This window comes from Adiantum capillus-veneris, chromosome 15 (genome assembly GCF_014529385.1).
Source record: "Adiantum capillus-veneris isolate H3 chromosome 15, ASM1452938v2, whole genome shotgun sequence".
NCBI lineage: Eukaryota > Viridiplantae > Streptophyta > Polypodiopsida > Polypodiales > Pteridaceae > Adiantum > Adiantum capillus-veneris.
In genome coordinates, this window is record NC_140945.1 from 64,775,428 (window position 1) to 64,787,745 (window position 12,318).

At 40.2% G+C, this 12,318-nt stretch overlaps 1 pseudogene; it reads left to right on the forward strand.

The window, feature by feature from the left end:
* Window positions 1–740: 740 nt before the first annotated feature.
* Window positions 741–6,476, forward strand: LOC147440796 (uncharacterized; annotated as a pseudogene).
* The last annotated feature ends 5,842 nt before the right edge of the window (window positions 6,477–12,318 follow it).

The following is a 12,318-nucleotide window of genomic DNA, read 5'->3' on the forward strand; positions in this document are numbered from 1 at the left end:
GTATTTTGAGGAGTGTAATCCATGTGTTCTACCCAAGCTCTACTTGGTTTGTGAAACTTCGCCCTCTCCGGTGCGAGCACGCTGTCTGTCTGCGTGCGCACAGACAGATAGCGTGCTTGTACACCTGCGTCGTCATAGTAAGACCCTGCGTCGTCATCGTTAGACCCTGTGTTGTCGTCGTCCCTGCATAGCCAGAGGTTCAGTATCGTGCAGGAGATTCCCTGGAGTGGCAGCTGCAATTTACGCGAGCTCAGGTTTACGTGATGGTTCCATTTACAAACCTTGATCAGGTTTACGCGATCGTCTGTATGTTTCCATTTGAAGCACGGTTTTGGCTTTGAAGACTGTAGATGCTGGGTGCTGAAGCAGAAGATTCCCTGGCGTGGCATGCCTTGTACATGGTGAATGTTGTCCTCACAGAAAAAAGCGCAGGGATTTAGGACGATAAGCTGTACATGTTATAGAACAGGTTTTAGAATACCCAGGTGCAGGCCATACTTTACCTATCTTTTTCGATGTATCATCCCCCAAGCACCGTCCGCAGGTGGGAGTAGATTTTAGACACCACTGATGATGATCAAATGCACCATAGTTTGGGATGGGGCAGAGTTGAGGCTGTAGGTCTTCGAATCAGGAAAACTTATCTGCACATGTGGCCGCCATGCACCCAAAAAAACACAGCAAACATAATGAATTCTGATCCCATACCATGCATAACTCACAAAGTTCCCAACAGTGCAATGCATTATTCACGAGAGCACGGAGATAAGTGTTTTGACAAGTTCCATGAGAACACGCCACAGCTGGTGACCATAGGTTCTTGATATGTAGATCTTGCAGATAATCTGAGATAGACAAGAAGCGCTACACACATGTAGCAAGCCATTTCTTTTGATGTAGATGTGCTATACAATTGAGTATTGCACATGCAGACACATTCATGGATGGTCTCTCTTATTTCTTTGAGCTTGTGTCGCCTCTTAGAGTTGTAATCAGTAGTGCTGAATTTACGAGGGATAAAAGATGCACTAGTGTGTACCATGTACCATCGGCCTTATCACCGCATGTGCCAGTGCGCCCTCCACTCTCAACAACAAGTAGCTACTTCACCAGGCCAGCAGCAACACCAGCTTGTTGCACTTTCAAACCTAAAATTCCGTTACAACCGGTGGGCTCACTATTTCATCTTGCCTTCCCACCTTCACAGAGTGATACCTTGATGCCTCCTCCTTACCCTTTGAAATATTGCAAAGGAAAACCAAAAAGAACCTCCCACCCGGCCTACCCACTACACCAACTTCCAACTTGCACTTCATGTTCTAATAATCCAAACCCATTTAGCCTAAAGTTAAGTCCTATTATGAAGCTATTTATAACTTCCATATACACTCGGCCCTTAGAAATACAGTAACTTTTAATAGTAATCCATCTCAAGAACCACATAGTACCATGCAAGCTCCACTCTCTACCACCCTGCTGCTCTTTAATTTTCTTGGATTTTGGCAATCTAGGTAAGTATTTGTCATCAACAAACTCAAATTTCTCTCAACTTTGGCCGTACATTTGTCACTTGTAAGCTTTGAGAATTGGTTATAGGATGTATGCCCCCTCTACTTTGCTTAAAATAAAAATGTCAAGGAAAATTTACTCTGGCAGTGCAATGCATTGAAAAAGGCTCGCAATGGACGGAAAGCCTTTCCTCAATTGCATTCAATCGAACAATTTGTTCAACACATAATTGGCAATTCCGTATTTATGATTTTCTGTTAGCCTTGGTTGGCATTCTTGTCCACTTCAAAATCTTAATGGAGAATTGTTCCACTGAAAAAATTTTGGTGCTAGTTATTGGTTTTGACATGTTGCTATTTGGTTATTGGTTTTGACAGGTTTTGACGTGCACTTTTATGCCTTGAAACCATCTTGAAGGTTCATTTTTATCAGGTATTTACCTTATGTTCATTTTTTAGCAGAAGGTCAATCTTTTCTTCTTCTTCTTTGTCCTTTGGTATTTATATATTTGTTATGGTTTTTTTGCACTTATAGTATTTTAAGAGAGAGTTAGTAATTGTAAACAAATTCTTGATTATGTTATTTATTTTGTTTATAGAGATTTAAGATATTTACCATGGCTCCTAAACGCTCCATGAGAAAACGAGAAGCGAAATGTTCAGGGGGTATGACTCTACGGTCTAGGACTGTTCAAGGAAGGCAAGTTACACTTGAGGATGGTTCCTCAAGGATTCTACCAATGAGTCCGCCAAAGAACTCTGTGAAAATAAGAAATCCATGTGTGTATGTTGATGATGAAGCGTGGTCCTTGGACAGGTCTATAGATGGAGCTTCTAATAGCACGGCTATCACTCCAAATATTGTTGGTCCATCTTTTGCTCCCACTCCACAAACTACTCACACAAAGAACAATAACCAGGATGAAGAAGACGACTTTTCAAAGCATGACAGGGTTTTGGGGGAGAATGTGTCTCTAGGGTTGCTGAATGAAGTCATAAGTCAATTTCATATCAAAAGAAAGTCAGAACCCCCTTTTGTTCCCTTATGTAGATTAATAGCTACAGATGCTGTTCGATGCGCAATTTCAGATGCACCTTGGTTGACATCCACGTTTGATAGGGTTGGCTATGTCTCTTCAATGGGTTCTTTTATTGTTTCACTTAAAGGATGACATGGAGAAACAAAACATTTGACAGAGGACACGATTGAGAAGTGGGATTCAATATGGCAAAGACTCAATGTAGAATTTGAAAAGAATCTTGTGGGTGATTGGGTAGATCTTCAAGGCAAACTGTTTTTTGTGTGGGATGGTAACCACAGGTTAAAAACTTGGATGCGACGAATTGAAGAAGGCAAGTGCTTCTTTTCTCTTGTGTTTGAGTTTGAATATACATTGTTGCACTTGAAAATTTATTTTGGATGATGTTTCTTTTGTAGAGCGCTCTGAGAATGAAAAATATCATGTGCAAGTTCGTTGTGAATTTATTGAGATAGATAAAAAGAAGGAAGCAGAGTTGATTTTGAGTCTTGATACAATAAACGAGTAAGAATTATATGGATTATTGTTGTTCAATTCTCTGGTTGTAATGTGATTTTTCATTTGATTATCCGTCAACTCTTGCTTTTAGAATCTCGCGGGCTACAGCTCCACCCAACTTGGCACATGAAGTATTTATGTTTCAGAAGTTTGGTATAGCAAACAAGTCGAGCATAATGGAATATCTCACTCATGAGCAAAGATTTTGGATGGAGGTTGAGCTTAAATTGGAGGCAAGACATAACCAAGGGATTGTGCCATGGTACTCAACGCCATGCATTTTGATTGCTCAACTTGTTTGGAAGGTATGTCATGATGCTCAACTTGTTTGGGATAATAAATACATTTCTTTTAAAAATTTAAAGTGCAAGTACTTTGAGAATGAGTATGTCTTCAACTACTTTACTTTGAAGGTGCCTTAGTTGAAGGTTACAAGTTATGCATGACTCCATGTTTTCAAATAAGCCTTTAATTTTCATGTGGGAAGTCTATTCAAATTATGGATTGGGTTACGATTTGTATAATGCCCTAAATTCCCATGTGGGAAGCCTTTGCAAAGGTGGCAAGTTATGGATGAAATTTTGGCTTGAAATATGCTTTGAATTCCCAGGTGGGAAGCGTTTGCAGAGGTGGCAAGTTATGGATGGAATTTTGGCTTGAAATATGCCTTGAATTCCCATGTGGGAAGCCTTTGCAGAGGTGGCAAGTTATGGATGGTATTTTGGCTTAAAATATTCCTTGAATTCCCATGTGGGAAGCCTTTGCAGAGGTGGAAAGTTATGGGTGAATTTTGGCTTGAAATATGCCTTGAATTCTCATGTGGGAAGCCTTTGCAGAGGTGGCAAGTTATGGGTGAATTTTGGCTTGAAATATGCCTTGAATTCCCATGTGGGAAGCTTTTGCGGCGGTGGCAAGATATGGAGGGAGTGATGGTTTGAAATATACCTTGAATTCTTGCATGGGAAGCTTATGTACAGTCATGGATTTTTTTGTGTTGTGTTGCTAATGGCTCATGAAAACATTGCCAAATAATTTTTTTTCTTTGAAGGGGAGATGGGAGTCCTTTTTGGCTGATGAAAAGAGAAGGCTTAGAACTTTAGGTCTTCTTGGGGAGGATTTAAAAAAGAAGATGAATGAAGCTTTAAAGAAGGAAGAAGAAAAAATGAGGGATAGCGGATATAAGTACCTCTCTATTGCAAATCCTGCACATGGTGAAGAGTTTTTTACTATGCTATTTGACAAGGATTGGCATGACAAAACAATGGTAGGGATGACTCGTGATAAATTATACAGCTTGTGCGCGGCAAAGATCACAATAGAGAGGTATGTTTTATTTCATCTTAAACTTTGATTTATTATTTTTATGTGCAATGTAATTAGTAACATTAATTTTTGGATCAACGATTGTAATTCAATAGACGCAAAGAACTTCTTCACATGATGATTTTGACCAAAGTTAAGGACTCCAAAGGAGGTCATTTTGCAGACTATAAGCAACTTAGAGCTTACATGAGGCAAGAGACCTATTGGCAGGGAATGTTTGGTGAAGCTACAATTATTATTGCTAAGTTTGAGGTGGAGGGTCCTTTGTTGCCAAAAACATTTGAGGCCTTCTTTAAGGCATCTACGAAGACACATGTTTCATTGGCTTATACTCATGTTATGGCAAACATGAAGAGTGCTTCAGATTATGCCTCTTTACCCGAAGTGATGCATGCAAGCAAACGTCTTGTGTACAGGTATTGGATTTCTTGAATACTAATTTCATTTCATGATGATGTATTTTATTGTCTCATTTTTATGTTGAATTTTCATTTAGATGGCTATTGAATTGTATGCGGCTAAAGATGATAGAGTCTATGCCGGAGGATGTACGAGAATGGTTAGATAAAGAGGACGAGAATACTATGTTCTCGTCAAAACTCTTGGAAAAGGGTATTACACCTTGGGAGTGCTCTCACTGTCCATGGTGGTTGGAGTATCCCCTAGGTGTTATCCCAAAGAGCGAGCAAGAGATTTATGCTCGTAAGTGAACTACAATATCTTGTATGAAGTACTATATTTTAGTTAAAATAGAATTTTGTTGATCTTTTTTTTTTGTGAACTTTTGTATGGAAAGGTTTTTTGGAAGAGAGTCCCATCTCTAATGACGGTGTAATCTCACCCCAAGCTACATACATTGAGCCATCCACCAAGCCACCCTCACGTGCAAGAAAAGGTAAAAAAAGTATAGAAAAAACCCCCCCATGTGTGCCTGTAGATGTTGATGTTGAGGAGGAGAGCTTTCCAACTTCTCTTCTACCAAAAAGATCCACCTTAGCATCAAAGTCTTGCTTCTCCGAGACTATTATGAGTCGTTCTCTAAATGAGCGGATGCCAACAAAACGTACCACAGGTAGACGTTCTTTGCTTGTTTATTTGCTTTTTATTACTCTAATTAATTATTGCTTGCATTAACCATTGACATGTCCTATGGTTTTCTAAGCATTCTTTGAGATTCTAAGCAAATGAAAATTGCATTTTCATGTTTAGGAGAGGAGTTTATTACATGTGTGGATGCTTTGTTATTGGATGTGGAAGCAATTGATGACCTAGCATGGCATAGGTAAGACTTACATATTTCTCTAAAACGTTATATTACCATAATGTACTCTTACCATAATCATTTTTTTTGTGTTAGTATTGAAATGTGGTTCAAGAAAACACCAATCTATGATGGACGCGAGTATGCATTGAAGGGGGAAATCTCCCAATATGTGGCAAGATTGATCTTTGCAGACTTCCCTACGTCCATGTTAGTTGATGGTATTCACAATCACACTATAGGTGAACTTTTTTTATGTCATTTGGGAGGCTTTGTGCCCGTTATAGAATGCATATATGTTATGATGTAATTTTTCATTTTAACTTGCTTGTGTAGGTAATGTAAAAGTTGTTCCTGAGTGGAACCACTTTTCCACTGCCTTGGCAACTGGTGTCATGGAAATTGCTGATGTTCACTTGGCAGACGAGGGTTTCTTGGTGACTTTGTCTCTTGCACAACATTTGGGAGATCTTGTCATGCAAATAGATTTAGTTTGCAGCTCCATCGCTCGTGGACTTTGATGTGTGATGGGGGATATTTATACCCAGAGACTGGTGAGCAGGTGAGGTTTCCTTCTCTATCTAAAGCTTGCGTATGAATTTAGAGTTCTTCTTATTAAGTGATTTGTTCTCTCCTTTCATAGGTGATGGATCTCACTCTTGGTCTATTTTATCGTAAGAATGCTCAAAGCATTACACCTCATTATGATAGAAAGGATGGGGAGGATGTTTCTCCTGAGTTCTTTCCGGCCTCAAAAAGCTACCTCACAGATTCTCCTCCTCGTTCATGTAATGATTATACAAGTTTAGCTGGAGATTTGATTCGAGGGGGAGCAGAGCGTATTGAGACTTTTTACAGGTAACTTTCTAGCCATGAACTCTTGTGAATCAGGACACACATCTTGATAGTTCTATGCAATCTCTTGTCGTTAAACTTTGATTATTATTTTTAACATAGTTGGCTGCTAGAAACATTCACATATGAGGATGATCATGTTATGGACATCTTTGCCGGGTGTGGTGGTTTGGGGCTTGCTTGCACAAAGGAGATACGTCACTGTCTAATGTTAGAGGGTGATTTCTTTGTCTTCTCTGAGTGTTTAGAGAAGAAATTTTGTGGTCCTCCTCCTGAGGAGGAAAACTAGTAGATTAGCTACTTCCATTGGTGGACAATTATTTTTGTGACTTGACTCTATGTATTGTTTGAGATAGTATTTTTTTAATGCAACAACGAGCAACATATGGAGATTGTGGGTTTTTCCCTTGTCCCCACAAGGGTTTTTTCATCCACAATCATGGTGCCTTGACTTGAAAATCGAGGCTAAATCTATATGTTGTTCAATTATGGGGAAAATGTTGTGTTTCTTGTGTCATTATCTTGTTCTTGTTGTTCTTATTGGGGTTAGGGTAATGCAAGAAAATGCCTACTCAATAATCATCATGTGTGTGTGTGTGTGTGTGGGGGGGGGGGGGGGGGGGGGGGGTCTCTCTTATTCTCTCTAATTGCTTATAGCATGAACAAGATAAAGACTCATTACTAGAGTAGACTTCAATTTTCCTCATACCAAAAATTCAAAGATTTCACTTTGTTCTCTCTCTCTCTCTCATATTCTCTCTAATTGCTTGTAGAGAAAACAAGATAGAGACTTGTTTCCAGGGTAGACTTCAACTTATCTCATGCAAGAAATTTAAATATTTCACTTTGCTCTCTCTCTCTCTCTCTCTCTCTCTCTCTCTCTCTCTCTCTCTCTCTCTCTCTCTCTCTCTCTCTCTCTCTCTCTCTCTACTTGACTTATAATGCGAACAAGATAAAGACTCGTTGTGCTAGAGTAGACTTCAACTTACCTCATACCAAAAATTCAAATATTTTACTTTGTACTAAAATTCTTGTGGATCATAAACATAGACTTTGTGATGATCTTTCTTATAAATACTACGTATATGACATTGCAGTATCAATATATTGACATTGATATGGTTATTTTTTTAAAATCAAATCTATGTTGTATTACGATGGCCCTTAATTGTGTCACAAACATGTAGAGCACAAATTTGTTACTATCCACTTTATCGACCTAGTTCAAAAGCTATATACCTTAGTATGTGCAAAAGGTTACATCTGATTTTTCTACCCACAAAAAGCTCTAACTTTGTAGAGAAAGCTCTAAATGAAAATCTCCTATATTTAATATCCTCGTTGAAGACATCTTGATGGAAAAGTCTTCTGCAGTCAAATCACCTAGGCAACAACTAACTACAAGAAGGCTGTTGCATTCTCCGTTGAGTGCCAAAGCATCACCAAGTGTGGACACTAGAGATGATGCATCAGATGAGGCAGTTGCAGATGCGGTGAAAGCAACACCCCCTCCAGTGGGGAAGAAGCCAACACCAAAGCGCAATAAATCGACTCCCAAGAACTTAGCTGGAAGTCCCACAATGGATATACCTCTTGATTCATTTAGGAAGAGAAAGAAACCAAATGCAAAGCAATGAGTGTGTTTTTTTTGTAACTTCATGCAATTAGAAGATGTCTTTAGAAGGCATGTGCAATCCATTGCACCCCTATTGTATCCATGCTCATTGATGAATCAAGTGTTGGAATTTTTTAGTGACATGTCTCTTCATTCTTTGCATCGAGTAGTATCAAACTATTTGATTTATTTTCTGTACATGTTTAGTAATATGTTTCTACTTTCTCTTGTCGTAGATAATCAAGAAGCTGAAAAAAGAGGAACTTGCATGAGACGCACTCGCTCTTCAGGGTTTCTAGATGAGGGTTCTGTAGGTTCACTGACTCAATCTTATCCTGTGAAGAATCCAAGAAGGGGTGCTACAGCTTCCAGGGGTGTTACAGGAAAAAAAAAAGTGTCTTTTGATACAATTGAGGGGTCTGTAGGTTCACTGGCTCAGTCTTATCCTGTGAAGAATCCAAGAGGGGGTGCTACATCTTCCAAGGGGGTTACAGGCAAAAAAAAAGAGTCTTTTGATACAGTTGATCCCTACACACCTACTAGTACTGCTGAATTTGTTCCAAATGTGCCTAATGCAGTTGATGTGCAGGTTGTGCATGATGATGTGCATATAGATGTTGACCGCGCTAAACTTGAAAAGGGTACATTACCCACCCCCACCACAGTTGAATCTGGCACATATGCCATTGATGATGCTATGGTAGTTGATGCCTGCACAGATGCCATTGCTGATGCTACGCTAGTTGAGGCCTGCAAAAATGACATTGTGGATGCTATGGAAGTTGATGCTCGCACAAATTCTGTTGCTGATGGCAATGTTAATGATGGTGGAACAGAAAGTATTTTTCATGTTGTCATAGATGCCCTTCTTGATGTAGTTGTGGCTATGGGTACAAATGCCACTGTTGAATCTGGCACAGATGCCATTGATGATGCTACCACAGTTGATGCCTGCACAGATGCCATTGTTGATGCTACGGTAGTTGATTCCTGCACAAATGACATTGTGGATGCTACGGAAGTTGATGCACGCACAGATGCTGCTACTGATGGAAATGTTAATGGTGGTGGAACAAAAAGTATTGTTCATGCTGTCATAGATGCCCTTCTTGATGCAGTTGTGGCTATGGGTACAGATGCCACTATTGAATCTGGCACAGATGCCATTGATGATGCTACCACAGTTGATGACTGCACAGATGCCATTGCTGATGCTACGGTAGTTGATGCCTGCACAAATGACATTGTGGATGCTATGGAAGTTGATGCTCGCACAGATGCTGCTGCTGATGGAAATGCTAATGATGGTGGAACAAAAAGTATTGTTCATGCTATCATAGATGCCCTTCTTGATGTAGTTGTGGCTATGGGTACAGATGCCACTGTTGAATCTCGCACAGATGCCATTGATGATGCTACCACAGTTGATGCCTGCACAGATGCCATTGCTGATGCTACGGTAGTTGATGCCTGCACAAATGACATTGTGGATGCTATGGAAGTTGATGCTAGCACAAATGCTGCTGCTGATGGCAATGTTAATGATGGTAGAACAGAAAGTATTGTTCATGCTGTCATGGATGCCCTTCTTGATGCAGTTGTGCCTACGGGTATAGATGCCACTGTTGAGGATACCAGAGGCATGGGTGAGGAGGTCCTCATTGAGAGAGAAACTGGAACACGTGAGGCAGTGGATGCAAGTGATGTCACAGCTCAAGCCCGAGTGGTATGTCCAAGTGATGCAGCTGATGACATTGTTGATGCAGAGGAGACAAAGGGTACAAATGCCGCTGTTGAAGATATGGGAGGCTTGGGTGAGGAGGACCTCACTAAGAGAGTACCTGGAATAGGCTCAACAGTGGGTAATGGTGATGTTGCGGCTTCTGCCGACACACTTGAGGCATACGACAGAGCAGTTCAATCGGGAGAGGCAATGGGAGAAGTTCTAGTGGCTTCTACGGACATGAAAGAGGCAAATACACATAATACAACTGAGGCATGTATAGAGCAAAACAATGAGGCAGGGAAAGGCGTAGAGGTGACCACTGATAGAGCGGCTCAATCGTGAGAGGCAATGGGAGAACATTTCATGGCTGCTGTGGACACGAAAGAGGCAGTTGCACATGATACAACTGAGTCTTGTACAGATCCCACTGTTGGGAATACCAAAGGTAAAAGTCCAGAGGTCCCTATGGGTCGAGCGGCTGCTACAGATACAGATGAGGCAGGTACAAAGAATGTTGATAAAGAGGCCAAAAATGGACATGAATATGAGAGGCAAGAGAGGCCGTGTCTTGTGGTAATGCCAGTACAAATTTTTGCACTGCCTCCTGCGTCTTTTGAGGACAAGAAGAGAAGGGACAATTTATGCATCATACTGGATGTAAATGGGCTTCTCATAAGGAGGTATAAGGTCTCCTTCTACAAAGGTATAGCGAGAATCAGTATTCCTGATTGGGCAAGATCAAGGCATCAAGTAGTCATTGCGCCAAATGCTACAGGAAAGATGCAATTTGAATATGTGGTCAGGCCCAATGCATCAATCTTTTTGCATGCACTGCTGCAAAGAGCACAAGTTGCACTATGGAGCTGCATGACCCAGGACAATCTAGCACTTGCTTTGAGTGCATGCTTTCCTAGGCTGAACAAACAACATTTCCTCGATATTATCGGTCAAGAGGGGTGTAGAGAGGCGAGCTTCAATCTAAATGAAGTTCGTGGGATCCCTCCATGTAGAGATAATGCAAAGCCCATATTTTTCAAGTGTTTGAAAGACTTTTGGAAGCACCATCCTAAGTTCAACTCTGATAATACACTCGTGGTGGATGACACACTCTACAAGTGTCTACTCAACCCTCCCGGGACTTGTGTCTGTCATACTTCATTTGAACCAGCAGATATTTGTCAGTCCCTAATTTACCTGGTTAGCACATTGTTCCCTTGGTTAGTCAAGTGGACAGTCTCACCCATCCCTAATGCTTATGCAAAGATGAACCAGTTTGAAAATCCTTCGGACAGTGTGTCTGCTCGTGTCATCAGCCACTATAGAAGTCAACGAAAAGTATGTAAGGAAGGTTGATTGTGGTTATGGAATCATGTATACATCATTTTGTGCACTGAATGTACTTGCGATTACTATACAAAAAATTGACCTGTTCAAAGTTCTCTAAACTTAATGATTGAATGATGTAATTTTATTTTGGTGATATGATGTAATTTTATTTTGCTGATACGATGTTGTCATACTCTGATAGAGTCCTGCTACATGGCACACATAATAGCATAGAGAGGACCATCGGGCTATTATTACACATAGTTATGTTATATAGCACTCATACTGCAAGAAATACTATGACATAATAGCATAGATAGGGAGATTGGCCTCTTATTACACACACTTACGCTATATGGAACACATAGTGCTCTCAATATGTAATATAGATCTTTCACATACCACACATCATATCATAGACAGGAACATTGTGCTATGTGATACACACACTTTTACTGTATAGCACACATGTTGCTATCTTACTACAATAGAGTCCTTTTATAGCATAGACAGGGACATTGGGCTATTATTACACACACTTGTACAATATAGCACACATAATAGCGTAGGTAGAGACAATGGACTATCTTGACACATTACTTGGCTACATATCACATATAGTAGCATGTACACAACTCCATAACACCCAATGGGTAGCTATTCATAAGAGTGAGATGATCGTAAGAATGAGACATGTTTACCTGAAATTCATCAAGAAAGTGAATGGGATGCTCTTGATAATGTTTTCTTCCCAATCGTTTCCGACAAATATCTTGGCTAAATTTTTTCAAGGTGCAACATGTTCACAATAGTAACCTCATTATCTGAAATGTGTGTGATTCTATGCTATGTGCTTTGTGTGGTTGTGTGCTATGTGATACATAGCACAATGGACATGTGCAAGGAGGTACTGAATGGTGAAGGCTATATAGAACATAATATAAGCGTGTTAAATAGGTATCATGCTGCTTCATAGGGCATGGCATTGTAAATGGTTTCATGTAGTTCCGGAGATAAATAATATGTCTTTGAGGTAGCATCTACCAAAGGCATGTCAAACTTGATTGCCCGAACAAGGTGAGAGTATAGGTTAGTAACTCCCCTATCATCAAGTAGAGTGTAGTGATTTGGGTCCCCCTCTTGCTGTTGATAATAACACCCTGTGA